The sequence below is a fragment of the Zophobas morio genome, unplaced genomic scaffold, assembly GCF_036711695.1.
Source record: "Zophobas morio isolate AGI-343-1 ecotype UQ-CSIRO unplaced genomic scaffold, CSIRO_AGI_Zmor_V1 ptg000023l, whole genome shotgun sequence".
Classification (NCBI taxonomy): domain Eukaryota; kingdom Metazoa; phylum Arthropoda; class Insecta; order Coleoptera; family Tenebrionidae; genus Zophobas; species Zophobas morio.
Genome location: NW_026972128.1, coordinates 9884558 through 9903955, shown reverse-complemented (window position 1 = coordinate 9903955; position 19398 = coordinate 9884558). Strand labels below are relative to the sequence as shown.

General features: G+C 31.1%; 1 protein-coding gene across 2 annotated transcripts in view; it reads right to left on the bottom strand.

Moving 5' to 3' along the window:
• LOC135134741 (uncharacterized) overlaps positions 1 to 19398 on the bottom strand; it is a 384863-nt gene that overhangs the window by 311927 nt on the left and 53538 nt on the right. The window lies entirely within an intron of this gene.

Here is a 19398-nt window from a genome sequence, read left to right as displayed (position 1 = left end):
CTAAAATTTATTTAATTATGTCATTAATGGAAAGTGATTTTGGTATCATTTTTATATATTGCGGATCATTTCTGTACCAAACGGGCCTAAAAAATTTTTTGACAATGAAAGTCAATCTTTAACTTAATCCAGGATTTTTTATAAACTCCGAATATAACTGCAAAAAAACAGCTCATTACGTAAAATAGCATATAAACAGTAAAAGTGAATAATTCGTGTTCCAGTGGTTTTATTCAGTTCAACGAAATATACCTTTTTCTAAAAATATTTATGTGCACATGATATGTTGAAAAAATTTAATTAACTCTACATGTTACTCTCTTTCAATATATAACGAGCCCGAACTATATTATATTCCCAAGGCGTATAATACGAGAAATAAAGGTGCTCCAGATAAAGTCAATAATATGGAAATTAACGGCGCTATTGATTGTGAAACCCTTTGGATACTTTGTGTGTGGCAAATGATACCGAATACAGGATCTTGCAGAACGTAGAGCGTCGTCTAATAATAGCAATAATTGTTGTACAAATTATAACTGCTCCCAATATAATAAATGCTCTCCTCGCTCTAAAGAGATTATTAATTAATACAGATTTTGGTCACGTTACGAAATTACATCCCAATTTCCGTAATTTCGTTTTAATAAAAAGAGCCTTACTCCTTTTAAGCGAATAACTAATTAAAAGACTTTCTTACTTCCGTTACGAAATGAAGCTTTTGTGTAAATTAGACACACGAGCCCGAAGTCTAATCCTGCGAATTGAATTTTACTAATTCAAGGCAGTATAATACATTAAAGTGAAACTAAAGGGCTCTCAAATGACCAACGAAATATTTTTTTCGTCATGGTTGCCTAGCTTTCCATCTTCTTTCTCCATCCCTCCTTAGGATTTCATTGTTGTCGCTGGCAGCTGTTTATAATCCCTAGCCACCTTGAACCCGGGAAATGATCGTATATTTTACTTTTAGCTATTTTACGCAGAGAGAGAACGAAAAATCTCTTCTGAGCCATTTGTAATGCAATCAAATAATTAACTTTGGCTCATGCACCGTGTGTTTAAATTTTTTCGAATGAATTATGAACTGGAACGAACGGACGAAACAGAACCTGCAAAAATAAAATTTAGTGAATATTCGGCTGCAAAAGAAGCAATTTATGTGATTTCATTAAACCGAATTTTCAGTTCGCGTACTCTTTTTGATAAACAGTTCCAGTCAACATTACACAAAAACCCTCTGCCGACTACTCGCCTACCAACTAATAATTTTGATTCTAATTTTTGTTGGGTTTTCAGCGCCAGCCAAATTTAATCAGACATCACCGCTGGTTATCCGGTGGCTAAATATGGTTTTTTCTGGGTGGACTAACAGACAGAGACGCACGAAGCATAACAAAATTTAAAATGTCCGATAGCATCTGTTTCAAATCCATTGCATCTAAACGAGCTTTCTTTGCTTATTAGTCTCTTTATAGATAAATCCATATTTGTTTGGGATGTCGCAGACAAAGATCTCTGAAATAACCAATAAAATCGCAGCGACGGGAGTTCCTTGATAACAAAGAGGAGAACTTGATCGCTCTCTGTCCCAATTACAAAAACAATTATTACCCGACAATTGTTTACCGTTCAGCATTTATATAAAGTCTCTTTGAACTCGCTTTATCATCGAACATTTCATTCATCTATCAGAATAACACAAAAACGGCCCTTTCACGCTAACTTGCTTACAAAATAAATTCTTTAAAACCAAAGTCCACTGACTGTTAATATATTGTATTACATTAAACAAAAATTGATTCAATATTTCATTATTTTCGTAATAAATATAAAAAAGTGTGATGTGACAATTTTGATGTTGAGAAGTCATGAAATGGGGTTCTTCAACAATATCACGCCGCAGTGTTGTGTCTTTATTGTGACAGGTTTCGAAAATCTTATCTTAAAATGTACACCTTCATTGTATAAGTTCCACTAACCACGATTTTGACATAATATGATTGGTTATTGCAACTAACATCTTGTATGTGCTGTACTGACCTAGATTAAATTATAGACAAAAATTCAATATGGATTTAAAAAAAAAATTATGGCATGTTAAGAATCACGTTGTAAATATATATACAGGTTGATTCTTAATATATGCGAAAACCGTGTCCAGAAATGCTTAATTTTAAAGGTACCTACAGGTTGCTTAATAAGAAATTATTTTTTACAAAAGAAATAAATTAAAAATAAATAATAATTGTTCCAAATGATCCACGACTATAATGCACATTTTTAAAAATATTGAGTGTTTCAAATTGTTTTACAAGATGCCACAATAGATAGAAGCATGTCTGTATTACAGGTGACAGTGGCCATTTTCAGTAATAATTATTACAAGTTTTTTGTTTTCAACTGTTGCTACTAAAATAAAATTTTAATTTATTGTTGGTGAATGATTTTTGGGAAGATAGGAAGTTCTCTAATGTAGGGTACATATCGCTTTCGTCCTTTATTGATCTTTAATGATTTCTAGAATACCAAAACACAGGTCTCTCGGTTTCGTGTCTCTGTTTGTGTCGATTTTTATTAGACAACTAATTTCCGAAACTACTGGACCGATTGTTCTTACTTTTAGGAAACCCGTGTGAAGGCAGCAACGATTCTAATTGGAATCGTAATTTAATGCAGACGGGACACATAAAATTTATTTATTTATTATAAAATGTAATTCCAACAAAATATCAAATTATAAGGGGTAAAGGTGTACCCGATACACAATTGATGGCAGCTCTGAAATATGCTTATCTAAATATCTATGTTTGTGCCACGAGGAAACTCAGAATGAGAATTTTGTAGGATTTATAGTGAATTATCGTTTGAAAAAAATTTCAAAATTTAGAGGATTAGGGTGTGTAGGAACACACCATTCACGGCACCCCTGCAATAAATACCCTTATCGGTGCTTGCGCCAGGATGAAATTCAGTATGAGAGCTCTTTAAAATTTGTAATGAATTAGGATTATACTGCAGATGATGAAACGCTAGCCAAAATTTGTCTAATCTTTACCACCAACAATGTGATGACGTCACCTCAAATGTTGCATAGTAAATATTATTTAAATTTTATAAAATAACATACTCATACGCTTGTGATTTATGAATCCGTGTTGATATTTTATCCAAGATTTTCAATTTTTTTTTCTTAATTTGACATCAGAAAGACGACTCTGGAATAATGCACTAAGAATTTAGTATTGTTGTTTTACGCATAGTGTAATAATTCTTCTTCAATCCGCCATTTTCCAGACACACTATAATTTAATAAAAATAAACTTGAAACAAAGATTACTCTATCTCGTAATATAACAGGTGTGGTGGAAAATTAGCATTTATTGTATACCATCCAAAAATTTATTTATATTATATTTATTTAGTAAATATAAACCCTAATAAACTAAAAAGTTCCAAACTGTCATACAATACAGGGTGTTCCATTTCAATAATATGACAGCACAGATAATTTGAATATTTATACATGTTATGTAAATATAATTTTACACCTTTAGTCACCCCAATATCAAGGTAATTGAAAAATGTTTGTGTAAAATCCCAAATCTCCATTTTTAAATATTTTTACTTCTCGAGCATAAACTAAGGAAGTATACTAATCGAGTTCATCGGGCGACTTGCCAGTTTCCTGTTTTTTCGACGTTTCATGAGCCCTAGATTACAAAAAATGTGATCTCCCGTTTCCGTCTGTCTGTTGTCTGTCTATCCATCTGTCTGTCTGTCCGTCCGTCTGTGCTTTCTTAGACAGATATTCTCCGAAACTACTAGACCGATTGTTGTCAAATTTTCGATGTACATATATTAGAAATGTCATGTAGATCGTAAAACTCTAACCAAAATTTGCCTAAGCATCCCTACCACCAATGTGATAACATTACCTCAAAATTTTTTATAGTAAATAGAATAAAAATTTCATAAAAAATAAAAATTCTGTGAAATAACATACTCTTGTACTTGTTGTTTATGAATTGGTCTTCAGATTTTCCCCAAAATATCTTTATATAAAAAGTTCGCAAAATCATTTTTTTTATTTTTCAAAGAAGCGGGATCTGTTGAGCTGTACTTTAGTGGAGAGGGAACGAACTCTTATAGAAAATAACCTTCGACCATTTTTCTTTTAATAAAAATGTAAATATATTAAAAACGATTGCCTTTTATATCATTATTTTCGAGATTATTATCTTTTTTAAAATGGAAATTATGTTTGAAGAAATATATATACCGTTAAGTTTAAAAAATGCAGTTGTATGTATCTTTCAAACAAAACACCCTGTATATTTGAAAATAAATTCGTATGTCACCGTCAAATCGATACTATCCAACATTTCTTTCAGTAGTTCAAATACTCGTAAGTTACTCCATTTTTTTTTATTTGATTTGATTTCACAGATTCAGAAATCAAATATGTAATATATCTGGATTCGTAGCATGTAAATATAGAATTAAAAAACACCAATCATTTTTTTCATACGAGTTAAAGAACTAAAGTGGAACTTCATTATGTCTTATGATTCAGTTGATCATTGTTGAGCACAGCTTACACTTACTTGCACTATACTTGGTCAGTTTGCTGAATTTTGATTTCGATTATCCAAGTTCGTGGATGTCTCGCATGCGACAAGTTTTCAACGCGTGCTCAGCCTTCCTTAAATTTTTTGTAGCAGTGGAACACTTGTGTCTAGCAGAGTTTTTTCCGAACCGTCGGCGAAGTTTTAGAAGAATTTCGGCAAATATAACAGTTTCGTTGTTAAGAAATTCAACAATTACGGGTCGTGTAACAGAAGGTGCGAGCTGGTTGGTCTGTTATCGTTACAAACACTAAACAAAAACAGTTGCAACGATGCTGCCAGTGCACAAGGCTTTTAGATAGTCCATTTCATTACGGTGAAGAGCCATTTGTTTACTGTTAGGGAGCAAAAATTCCAGATTAAATTTGAACGACTATCGTATTTTATAAAGATTGGGGAAAACATGATAAAATATTAGATATTCGTGAGGGTTACTTTTCTAAAATAGTAAAAGTGATCATCTCCTGTGGGCAGTTTGTCACAATTTTATAAAATTCTAGTGTCTGTAAAGCCAACACTAGGACATGTATATGCACAGAAGCTCTCATATTTTTAACTTAATGAATATAACTTATGACTGAAGTCATTTTCCTAGAGAACTTTAGGTATTTCACACAATATTTTATTTTTAGATGAATCCAGTTCATACTCACATTTGACTTTCACTTTGATATTACGCAGTGTACGTCTATATTTCCACCCAAATTTAATGTGAACTTTTTGTCTTTCCTCTAATAAATGAGTATTTACACAGTAACCTCTGTACATATATGAGACCCTTAAACAAACGATATTTAGTTCGGATTTCATTTTCCATTTTTTGTTCCTGTAACCTTTTCCTCATCTTGGTATGGAATCTGAAAATGGATGTACCTAAGCGTGTTTCAAAATGTTATGTAAATTCTATAGACCTTCATGAAAGTAAAGAAACTAGCAAATATTAATACTTTTATTTGTTCAATACCCCGAGGATAATAACCCAATTAAACAAAATACTACGATAACTTGAACAGTTCTTGATTTTTTGTTTCAAACCAGAAGGAATTCACTGCTGTTAACATGAACCAGAAGAGAGAAAATGCTTGGATCTGTCTTGCTATGGAGGTACACCTTCAACACATGGATAAATTAACCTCATAAGTTGAAGCTAATTAATATTTTTGTCAATAGCAAGATAAATTCAGACAAAATCAGTTCTTAATTGTTCGTAAACATTAGCTTTTAAAACATCTCTTTGTGACTGCGCTAAATACCTTTTTCTAATTACTTTAACAAAGTACTCTACCAAAACGTTTTAAGCTGTTTACCAGTGGATTTTTAGAGACATGAAAGAGATTCTCTGTTCTTGCAAAATCCGTTTGAGTTTCTAAAATCCACGCGAGAGAATAAATCCATGTAAAAGTTTGAGTACTTTTTTGTGACTATTATGTATCCGAAATACACAAAAAATTTCCCCCAATAAATACCGCGCGATCGAAATAATTGTAATTTTAGAACTGAGTTTAAATGCCATTTACCACTGGACTCTATATGCATATAGAATACTCTCAGACCAAGGTAATAGCTGTGATATTTGAACATCAATTAAACTCTTGCATTTGCGTCCGTTAATAACATTCAGCATTTACCAAATCTGCTAGTTGCTTTTCGTTTTATCGGTTTGTGAATCATTAGTTAGTATCTAATCTATTTAATATCGAATCGAATACTAACGATCGAAGTTAATATTAGACATCTAACATTGCTTCTTTTTAGATTGTATGTCACCTTAATAGAACCAAAATATAGACATTCCCAATGACTACTTAAGACAAACTAACCAAGGATGCACCGTAATTACTTTTAACCAATTCCTTGGATATTTTTCAATAATTTAATACATAACCAATATCCAATGTTCACCATAATAGACCTGAATAATAGAAAGACGTTTTCCGAGTTTGGAGCGTGCCGTTAAAAACATCCTGACAAACTAAAATTAAATAATAAACAAAAAAATTAACGTATATGCAGGTGTTCAAACAATTATGCAACAATTCTATGACACCGTATTCAGGACCATTTTTGGAGCAGAGAAAAATGTGGAGAGTGTAGTACTTCAAAACATTTTTTTTTTCGAAATTTCACCATATTTTAAATCACTTGTTTATATTGGGCATCTAAAATCGATTGAACTTTAATTATTCAAAATCATTTTGGAGACATCTTGTCTTTATCTATAGATTTCTTCATTTTAGAACATTTCAAAAAAATTGGTCGAAAGTTATTTCGACAGAACTTCCTTCGCCCTTAAAATCCCTCTTCTTTAAAAAATTACAAAATTTTATTTTGTGATTTTCGTCTAGTGGTAATCTTTATAAAATTAAAAGCAGTGGTTTAATTAACACCCACGCAAATTAAAGGAAATAAAAATGTAGATATTCTCAATTCTCAGAACATGCTTAACTTCAACTGTTTATGTTGATACTTCGAAAGAATTCGACTATTAGCAAGTTTAGATTATAAGCATCAGATGTTAAAAGACAATTAAATTTGATTAAATTTGTGTCGTCAACGTAGAAAAGAGGACTGATTAATTAATTAACCACACTAATAAATTTGATACATACATACATAGATAAATAAATTTGTGTTAAAATACAAGGTCCCACACACACGTCAAAATAAAGAAAATTATTGTTACACCTTTCTTATAATAAACACGAAATTATCTCCTTAAGTAAATTACATAGCTTCTTAAAGAAAATCAGTAAAATCACAACTGTGGAAGGTTTTTTTGTTATAGACATTTTTTTATTTTATGTGAAAAGATTTTTTGGATATTGTTTAATTAAGCTGGGACTAATATTATAATAATTAATAGCTAAATAATAAGAAAAATTTGTCAAAATTGTAAGTAGACGGACACACTAACCGTTTACGATGGGTCCAATCACCAAAAAATATTTGCAAGATTTCACAGTATTGGATTTTTACAGTTTCAAAGTTAAATTGTAAATTATTTTTATAAAATTTAATTTTTTCATAAAAATCTGGAGGCGAAGGGTAAAAACTCGACCCTGATTCATAAATCACACATGCAGACGTATGTTATTTTATAAAATTAAAAAAACTTTTATTCGGCAAAATTGTAAGATGAGGTCATCATTTTTGGAGAAGGCGTAAACGAATAAATTTTGATTAATCGTTTATCATGCTTCCTACAATCTTAAACGTTTGCAAGATTTCAGAGCATTTTGTTTTGCATTTTCAAAGCTAAATTGCAAAATGGTTTTACATAATTTTGATTTTTTTTCCGAAAACCTGGATCTCTAAGATACAAATTATTTTGTTATATTTAAATAATATTTACTAATGCAAATTTTAGTGATGACATCATGGGGATGATTATCAAAATTTTGATTAGCGTTACACATACAGGGTTACTCACGAGAAAATTATTTTTACGCAACCCAAAATACTAATACCCTGTAACACTTGATACTATCTGAATTTAAAATGAAATGCTTAATCGATGATTATTTTTTAAAATAGTTAGTCTTCTTTTCATAATTAGAAACTTGAAACATGTCTGAAATAGTAGATTTTTATAGAGAAATATGAATTTTGCAATCAAGCTCCGCCCCAAAGCTCACGACAAATAAAAAAATCATCATTCATCACAATCGAGACAGGGTGGGTGGGCGGGGCATATATTTTGCCGTTTTTTATTATATTTAGTCTTTTTTTCATAATCAAGAACTTAAAACATGTTCAAAATGGTAAATTTCTATAGAGAAATATGAATTTTGCAATTAAGCTCCGCCCCCAAGATTACGACGAATACAAAAAATCACCACAATTAAGATAGGGCGGGTGGGTGGGGCTTATATTTTGCCTATTTTTAATATATTTAGTCTTCTTTTCATAACCAAAAACTTAAAACATGTTTAAAATGGTAAATTTTTATGTAGAAAAATAGATGTTACAATTAAGCTCTGTCCCCAAGCTCACGACAAATAAAAAATCATCATTCATCACAATCGAGTCAGGGTGGGTGGGCGGGGCATATATTTTGCCGTTTTTTATTATATTTAGCCTTTTTTCATAATCAAGTACTTGAAACATGTTTAAAATGGTAAATTTATATAGAGAAATATACAAATGTACAAGCTCACGACAAATAAAAAAATTGGTCTAAAGAGTTTAGACAGTACTTCCCTCGCTGTCGGAAACTTGACGACTGCATGCCTATTGTGTTTTTTTTTTTCTCATTACATTTTTGTAGTGGGAATTTAAAAAAAAATTGCGATAACGTCATCAACATTTTTGCAAGGACACGTATATCAGTTGGGATAGATGTAGTGTAATACTAAGAATAAAATTATTATATTCTCAAATTTTCGGGAAAATGAATTGGGTCGTTTTGAATATTGATTTGTAATAATCAATAAAATAACGAAACAATTTACTCACGTATACATATCAGAGGCAACTGAAAATCGTGTATGTATAAACATTCTTAATTTAAGATGACAGGCGTAACAGCATACGTGAGAGTCAAACAGAGAAACTGTAAACAAAACGACAATCGGTTTTATTGCGTCGACTTCCGCTTATTATATAAAACATTGGATTTTATTTTAATTTTTGACGGTGGAATTCACAATTGGTTGATTTAAAACATGTCTATACCACATTCGCGGAACCTAGTCAGCTATGTTTCAACCGAGTTTTAACTTTAAAAAATTTTGTGTCTACCAAATTGGGTTGGTCCAATGTAATACTAATAATAAGTGTTGCCTTTAATTTGATCAATAAAATAAATTGACTTCATTAATTTTTTTGAGCCACCCTTTAAGAAAATCTAAAAAATATGAATGGAATGATAAATCACAAGTACAAACTCATCATATTTTCTGCATTTTAGATAGGATTTATTTAGCAAAATTTAAGGGTGACGTCACCAATTTTTTTAGAAGGGATGAACAAATACATTTTGAACAAAAGTTTACCATGCTTATAATAACTTTAAAATATCTCCAAGATTTCAAAGCATTCGGTTTTGTAATTCCTGATTAAATCGATCAAATAAATTCACGCATTCATTAATTTTTTTGAATCAGCCTGTATATGCAAATCCAAAAATATGAATGGAATGATAAACCACAAGTACAGACTCATCATATTTTGTACATTTTAGATAGGATTTATTCAGCAAACTTTTGGGGTGACGTCATCAATTTTTTAGGGGGGATGAGCAAATACATTTTGATAAAAAATTTACCATGCTTATAATAACTTTAAAACATCTCCAAGATTTCAAAGCATTCGGTTCTGTAAATCCTGATTAAATCAATAAAATCAATTGACGCATTCAATAATTTTTTTCAGTCACCCTATATATGCAAATCGAAAAAATATGAACGGAGTGATAAATCACAAGTACAGACTCATCATATTTTTCACATTTTAGATATGATTTATTCACCAAATTTTAGGGTGACGTCATCGATTTTTTTAGGGGGGAAGAGCAAATACATTTTGATAAAAAAATTACCATGCTTATGGTAACTTTAAAACATCTCCAAGATTTCAAAGCATTCGATTATGTAATTCCTGATTAAATCAATAAAATAAATTGACGCATTCATTAATTTTTTTCAGTCACCCTGTATATGCAAATCGAAAAAATTTGAATGGAATGATAAATCACAAGAAGAGACTCACCATATTTTGTACATTTTAGATAGGATTTATTCGGCAAAATTTTGTGGTGACGTCATAAATTTTTTAGGAGGGACGACCAAATACATTTTGATAAAAAACTTGCCATGCTTATGATAACTTTAAAAAATCTTCAAGATTTCGAAGCATTCGGTTTTGTAGTTAATGAGTAAATCAGTAAAATAAATTTTGCGCATTCATTAATTTTTTTGAGTCACCCTGTATATGCAAATCAAAAAAATATGAATGGAGTGATATATCACAAGCACAGACGCATCATATTTTGCACATTTTAGATAGGATTTATTTGGCAAACTTTTGAGCTGACGTCATCAAGTTTTTGGAGGGGATAACCAAATATATTTTGACTAAAGCTTTATGATGCTCCTTAGAGTCTTAAAACATCTGCAACATTTCAAAACATTCGGGTTAGCAGATTCAAAATTAAATTGCAAAATGTTGTTTAATAATTTTGATTTTTTTTCCAAAAATCTGGACGTTTCGGGTAAAAACTGAATTCGGAGTCGTAAACTACATGTGTAGGACTATGTTATTTTATACATTTTAAGACCTATTTACTATGTAGAATTTGGAAGTGACGTCATCGCATTAGTGGTGGGGATGATTAGACAAATTTTGGTTAGCGTTTTACCATCTACATGATATTCCTAATATAAGTACAAAATTTCACAACAATCGGTCCAGTACTTTCGGAGATTATCTGTCTAATAAAAATCCGGGACGGCAGACGGACAGACGGACGGACAGACAGACGGAAATGGGAGACCTATTTCTTCGTCTTCTAGGGGTCATGAAAGATCGAGAAAACGTAAAAGCAGAGAGTCGGCCGACGGACTCGATTACAATACTTCCTTTGCTTACGCTCGGGAAGTAAAAATCATCATTCATCACAAGTAGTTGATTATCTGTATAATAAAAATCTAGACAGACGGCAGACAAACAGAAACGGGAGACCTGGTACTCATGAAACGTCGACAAAACAAAAGTAATCAGTCGTCCAATACACTTCTCAGTTACGACACTTCCTTAGCTTACACTTAGGAAGTAAAACTTAAAAATTGTCTAGGATGAATCTGGCTACAGTGACTAAACTTTCACGTTGTTACTTCTCGAGCATAAGCTAAGGAAGTATTGTAATCGAGTCCATCGGCCGACTCTCTACTTTTATGATTTCTCGACATTCATGACCTCTAGAACACGAAAACCTAGGGCCTTCATTTCCGTCTGCCTGTCTGTCTGCCGTCTGCCGTCTGTTCGCCTGTGTCGATTTTTATTAGAGAGATAATCTTCTAAATTACTATAGTGATTTTGTATGTATGGTAGAAATACCGTGTAGATGATAAAACGCTGACTAAAATTTGCCTGATGGCGTCATCTTCAAAATTTACAATAGTAAATATTTGTTAAATTTTATAAAATACAACACTTCTCCACTCATAGTTTATGAATCCGTGTTGACTTTTTACTCTATATGCATCTTTTTTTGTAAAAAAATCAAAATTGTTTAACAATAATTATCAATTTAACTTTTAAATTGAAAAACTTAATGCTCTGAAGCCTTGCAAACGTGTTAAGTTTATGGGAAACATGGTAAATCGTTAATCAAAATTTATCCATTTAGACCCTACCTAAAAACTTATGACGTTATCTCAAAATTTTGCCAAATAAATCCTATCTAAAATGTGCAAAATATGATGAGTCTATACTTGTGATTCATCACTGCATTCATATTTTTCAGAATTGCTTATACAAGGACGACTAAAAAATTAATGAATGGTCAATTTATTTTAATGTTAAAATGAGGAATTGCAAAACCGAACGCTTTGAAATCTTGCAGACGTTTTAAAGTTATCGTAAGCATGCTGATTTTTTTATCAAAATGTATCTGTTTATCCTCCCCAAAAATTGGTGACGTCTTCTCAAAATTTTCCCATTGTTCTGATATTTTTTTGATTTGCTTATACAGGGTTACTCAAAAAAATTACAAACTTGTCTTTATGGAAGTTCTTCAACCGATTTTTTGATCTATCTGTCTACCCGATATTTTGGTTTTGTAAGTGAACGTCAAACTGACGTAAAGAATTTTTTAATGATTTTTCTCGAACTTAGACTTCTGAACTTAATCATATATCGTTCAGGTGGTCCGCCATTTTTGAACACCCGGTACAACTAGACATTCGTAATAATTGTATGAACATCATATGCGGCATTCATGAAGTGTATTTAACAGTATTTGTTAATAATATAATTGTAATTTTGAGAGTGATGTCTACAATAGTTTCTGATTATTCAGTTATGTCTACGTTTCTATTATTAAGTACACTAAAATTTGAACTGATTGTTTTGCTCTACATTAAGCTCATGAAATCATGTGTAAGTCTTGATGTACCATATATACTTTAAAATGGTCCTGCTTCTTAAAAAGCATATTGATTTATATGGGTAAAATCATTTTATTACATTTATAGCTTTCTCCAAGTTTGGCAAAATACGAGCTTTATGGTGCGAACCCGAAGAGAATGTGTGGCGTTATGGAATAATAATTATAGGAGATGGAGAGAAAATCGTGAGGATCGAGTTAAAGTAACGATGTCCCGGTTGAACGCGTACGTATAGCGAGAGTATCTCTTCTGTAAGAGAAGGTAGTATTTTGTTTGGCTGCCGCCGCAGAAATCTAAAAACAATGAAGTAGATACAGCGAAGAGGAAAGTTTTGCAGGAAAGATAAGACTGCCAGTATTCTCAATAAGGGCAGACAATTTACTGCTGACACCTTTCGAAAGCCAATAGTGTAAAAGTCGTTGTGAGTGGCAAGGCTTCGGTTACCGGTTTCGCCTTTTGCTCTTCATATCTGGTTCGTTATCTCTAAGTTCTGGCTCTCGCGCTTATATACTGGATACGTTATATCAATAACCCTGGACATAGTTAGTTCGGAGATTGGATTGGATGTTTGTAGAAAGCTATTTGTTAGGAGCTTAGGACGTATATGACGTCATCTTATTAAACCAAGGGTTTGTTTGCCAAGCTATAAAATAAATTTTCTGACACACTTTCTTGTTCACGGGACCCATCCGACACTGTTTTGTCTGGTGATTTATTGGCGCGTGATTTGAATTCCCACGGAGACCCCTCGGAGCGCCAAGAATTCGAAAATTAGTCAGATATTTCAAACTCATTTGTAACATCAGCCCAACTTTAAAACACTCGACTTTTCTTCATTCCCTAAAAGCGAAAAAAATTATGCGGCGCCGCCCGAAAGGAGGACGTAAATTAATATACCGATAAACCAGGAGTACAATATTTTTCTCGAGTTTTCATCGTCTTGATACAGTTTATGAAGACAAAGCGTTCAACTTGCGACAAAAATAAAAGCAAAAGAGAAACGTTTTGAACAGGTCTATTCTAAACTTATTTAAATTTACTGTTATGTGTTAAAACGTCTTTTGTTAGAAGATCTGCGCGCTCTCCACGCTAAGTACGCCCTTTGTTTTGGTATTATCCAAGAGCTACAACATTATCAGACAGTCACAGGGCCACTGAGCCCCGCCAGAAATAGATATTACTAAATTAAATTAATGCCAGCTCCCGCTGGGCTAAATCCGCAAGCCCAACTTTCGCACATTTGAGTAGCATACGCCAGTCCTATATGATGCTGGTGGCGGCTGTGGCGGCGGAGATGGTACTACTAGCATTATATTCGTTCGCATCTCGAATACAACACACATGTCATATCGGCATTGTGTTGTGCTTTCCTACTTCGAAGCCTCACAGACCTTATCCACAAAACTGTGAAACTGGAAGCACCCTCATAAACGCATCCATTGTCACAAGCTCTTTGCATTTTAGTAATAAAATTTTATCAAATCGTCAACTACTAATGTTAGATTCTAATTTATACCACTCTATATTAAAACACGTATTATAGCAAGCAATATTCACCGTACAACTCTATCGAACTTTAAATTGTACGACTACATTTTCTACTGTTTTGGGTTTAATATTCGTAATAGTTCTATTACAGAAATGTATTACATAAGCATAAATGTGTCTATATTTGTAATCAATGCAGTCTCCGAGTGGTGAAACAAAACCTCAGATAAAGTTATTTTCTGTTAAATCCACATTCAGTTTTGTTGCATCAAACAGAAATTCTGAAACAGTTGACTACTTGATGATATGTTCTCAGAATTCTGCGTGGTAAATGCCATTTGAATTTTATAATTTAACATAATTTTTACTTCCTGAGCAGCTAAGGAAGTATTGTAATCGGCTCTATTGGACAGCTGACTATTTTTATGTTTTTTTGACGTTTCTGGAATCCTACAGTACAAAAAAATAGGTCTCCCATTTCTGTCTGTCTGTCTAGCTATCTGTCTATCTGTCTGTCTACCGTCTGTCTGCTGGACCGATTGTTTTTGAAGTTTACATTATATTTATATTAGGAATATCGTGTAGATGCTAAAACGTCAACCAAATTTGGCTAATCATCCCCACCAACAATAAGACAACGTCATCTCTAAAATTTACATTAGCAAATATTAAATATTTAAATTATATAAAACAAGATTCTCCTGCACATGTGGTTTATAAATCTATGTCGAGAGTTTTAGACATCCAGATTTTTGGGAAAAAATCAAAAACTATAGATATACAATTCTGTCTCGATTTTTCCATTTTTCGGTTTCTCAATTTTTCGATATTTCAGTTTTGGGATTTTTCATTTTTTTCCATTTTTCATCTTTCTAATATATCAGTTTTGGAATCTTGCATTATTTTGATTAAAATGGGTTGAAATTTGCTAGTACTTGTCAAATAACCTACCCTCTAAGAAAACAAAGGCGGATGGGCCAAGCTAGTCTTCTAAGAAAAAGTACTAGCCCCGCCCACCCACCCTTCATTTTCTTAGAAGAGTGGATCATCTGCCAAAATCCGTCTTATTTTAACAAGTACTAGCCCCGCCCACCCACCCTTATTTTCTTAAAGGATATGTCATTTGCAAAAATCAGTCTCATACTTGCCAAGATAAAACTGATTTTGACAGATGACCAATTCTTTATTTTCTTAGCAGAGTAGGTCATTACCCAAAATGAGTCTTATTTTGGCAAACACTAGCCCGGCCCACCCGGCTTTTATTTTCTTAGAGGGTAGGTTATTTGGCAAGTGATGGCCCCACCCACTCGCCCTTAGTTTTCTTAGAGAGTAGATCATTTGCCAAAATCAGTCTTATCGTAGCGAATACTACTAGATTTTTCAGTTTTTCGAATTTTCAACTTTCGAATTTTTCAATTTCTCAACTGTAAAAAACTTCCGATTTTTTAATTTTACCATTTTGGCATTTTCCGATTTGTCAATTATTTGATTTTTTAAAATATCGAGAAAATAGATGTTTATTTTTTTTAATTTTTGATTTTTTGTCACCGAATTTTGGAAGGGAGTAAAAAGCAATTTTGATCAGCGACTGCCATGTTTACCGTAATTTTAAAACATCTGAAAATTTTGTATCTAATTTTCAATTTTTCGATTTTTCAAAATTTCAGTTCCAGTAAATTTGAAAAAAATCGAAAAATGACGAATCGTGAAAAGGAAAAATTTTAACTTGAGAACTTTAAAAATGAAAAGATTGGAATTAAAAACTGCAAAATTGTCAAACAAATTATCAAATGAAATATTCAAAACTTGAAAAAACTAAAAACTAAAAAAAAACGAAAACTGGAACTTCGAATTCGATTTTATAAGATTTGTTTTTTTTCAATTTTTCGATATTTCAGTTTTTGATTTTCCGATTAAACAGTTGTACAATTTTCCGATTTCTCATTTATCAGATTTTTCAATTTGTCATTTTTAGATTTTTTATTTTTTTTATTTTTAGCAAGTACTAGCCCCACCAACGCAGCCTTTAGTTTCTTAGAAGAATAAGTCATCTGCCAAAATCAGTCTTATCTTGGCAAGTACTAGTTCCCCGCCCACCAGCCCTATATTTCCTTTGAGGGTATGTCATTTGCCAAAATCAGTCTCATCTTGACAAGTACTAGCCACGCCCACCCACCCTTTATTTTCTTCGAAGAGTGGATCATTTACCAAAATCAGTCTTATCTTTACAAGTGCTAGCAGTATTTCAATTTTTCAATTACCCGATTTTTTACTTTTTCGGTTTTTCAATTTTTCGATTTTGTAATTTTTCGTTTTCTTGATTTTTCCATTTTTATTTAATATTTTAATTTTTCAGTTTTTAAAATTTTAGATTTTTCGATTTCCCAATTTCTAGTTTCCCCGATTTTTCGATTTTTCAATTCTTCGATTTTACAATTCTTCCAATTTTCAAATTTTTGATTTTTCAGTTTTTTGATGTGTCGATTTCTCGATATTTCGATTTTTGGGTTTCAGATTTTGCGGTTTTCGAATGTTTCGATTTTTGAAACTTTTGATTTTTCGGTTATTAAAGTTTTCGGTTTTTAAATTTTTTGATTTCTCAATTTTTCAAATTTTGATTTTTTACCCTATCGAGTTATCAATTTTTCAACGTTTGATTTTTCAATTTTTCGATTTTTGAGATTTATCATATCTTTTATTTTTTAATTATTCGATTTTTGAAATTCTCGATTTTTAATTTTTCGATACTTCTGTGTTGAGATTTTTCAATTTCTCGAAGCCCGAATTCCTCAGATCTTCAAATGTTCGTTTTTCTCAATTTTTCATTTTTCGATTTCTCAATTTTCCGATGTTTTAGGTTTGAGATTTTTCTATTTTCCGATTCTTCAATTCCTCGATTTTGAAATTTTTCAATTTTCCAATTTTTGACGTTTCTAAATTTTAAATTTTTCGATTACTCAATTTCTTGATAAACTGATTTTTTCATTTTCCCATTTCTTGATTTCTCGATTTTTCGTTGTTTCGATTTTCAGGTTTGTGATTTTTCAAATTATCGATTTTTCGACTTTTTGATACCTTAAATTTTCCATTTTTCGGTTTATTAATTTTTTTTTGTTCAGTGTTAGGATTTTTCAATTTTTCTTCTTTTTTTCAACTTTTCGATATTTCAGTTTTGGGATCTTGCAATATTTCAATTCATCAGTTTTTCGAATTTTCAGTTTTTTGATGTCTCGATTTCTCGACATTTCGATTTTTCGACTTTTCTGTTTTAGATTTTTCGATTATTCAATTTTTGGGTTTTTAAATTTTTCAAATTTTAGATTTTTGGCCCTTGGATGTCTGGATTTTCTAACATTTGATTAATTTTTCGATTCAGTTTTGGGATTCATCATATTTTATCGATACTTTAGTATTAGGATTTTCCAATTTTTTAATTTCCCGATTCTTCAATTTTTCAATTCCCCGATTTTCAATTTTTCGATTACTCAATTTTTCGATACTTCAATGATGGGATTTTTTTCGATTTTTCGATTCTCTAATTTCGGAATTCTTCAAATTTTCGTCTTTCTCAATTTTCGATTTTTCGAATACTCAATTTTTCGATATCTCAGTGTTGGGATTTTTCAATTTTTCGATTCCCCAATTTCTCAATTCTTCAAATTTTCGTTTTTTTGGATTTTTTTCATTTTTCGATTTCTCAATTATCCGATGTTTTAGGTTTGCAATTTTTCAATTTTCCGGATTTTCAGCTTTTCGACTTTTAAATTGTTCAACTTTCCACTTTTTGACGTTTCTAAATTTTCAATTTTTCGATTACTAAATTTCTCGATTCAATGATTTTTTTTTCATTTCTCGACTGTTTCGAATTTCAGGTTTGTGATTTTTCAATTTGTCGATTTTTCGACTTCCCTTCTTCGACTTTTCGATATCTCGATTTTTCCAATTTCCAGTTTCTCAATTTTTCGATGTTTCAGTTTTGGGATGTTTCAATTTTTCGATCCTTCAATTGTTCTTCCATTTTTCAACTTTTCTATATTTCAGTTTCGAGATCTTGCAGTATTTCATTTCATTAATTTTTCCATTTTTCGATCTGCAAATTTTTTACTTTTTCGATTTTTCAGTTTTTTAATTTTTAGATTTTTCAATTTTTAGATTTTTCGAATTCTCGAATTCTAGTTTTCTCGATTTTTCCATTTTTCAGTTTTTCGATTTTCCAATTTTTAATGATTTCTCGATTTTCATTTTTTCTACTTTTCTGTGTTAGATTATGAGGTTTTCCAATTTTTCGATTTTTGATTGTTAAATTTTTCGATTTTTCAATTTTACTATTTGTCGATTTTCTGGTTGTTCTCGATTTTTTAATTTTTCAATTTTTCGATTAATCTTTTTTATTACTAATTTTAAATTTTTCAATTTTTCAGTTTTTAACTGTTCAATTTTGGCTTATTTCGATGTCTCAATTTTTCAGTTTTTCAACTTATGAACATTATGGACGAGTGTATAAACTTTATGTTTTTAGCACAATAAAATTACTTACTTACTTACTTACTATTTCAATTTTTCCATTTCGAAATTTTTCGATTCTTCAGTTTTCCACTTCTCGATTGTTCCGTTTTCCAGTTATTCAAGTTATCAATTTTTCGACTTTTAAATTTTAGATTTTTCAATTTTTCAATTTTTCAGGTTTTAACTTTTTAGTTTTTCAGTTTTTTGATTTTACGTTTTTTAATGTTTCAGTTTTTTGACATCTCGGTTATTCGATTTTTAAAATTTTCAAGTTTTAGATTTCTCGATTTTTCAAGTTTTTGATTCCTGAGTTTTTCAACATTTCAATTTTGGGAACTTTTGCAGTTTTTGTATATTTTAATTTTTCGGTTTTTTGATGTCTTGATTGCTCGATTTTTCAATTTTTAGACTGTTCGGATTTCAATTTTTCGATTTTAATTTTTTTTTATTTCTTTAGGGGCGAGGAAAGTCTTTCACCCAATTTTTTCATATAATTTATATTGTTTTATCTTTAAATAATAATACTGCTAAGTAAATATGAAACAATGTGAAAGGTATTTTCAATTTTTAATATATAAGGCTTATCATAAAAAACTTAAAAGAACGTGTCTGTATACTGCAATATGTTCATTTTCTCAATAACCTAGATGATGTCATCTCACATTTTT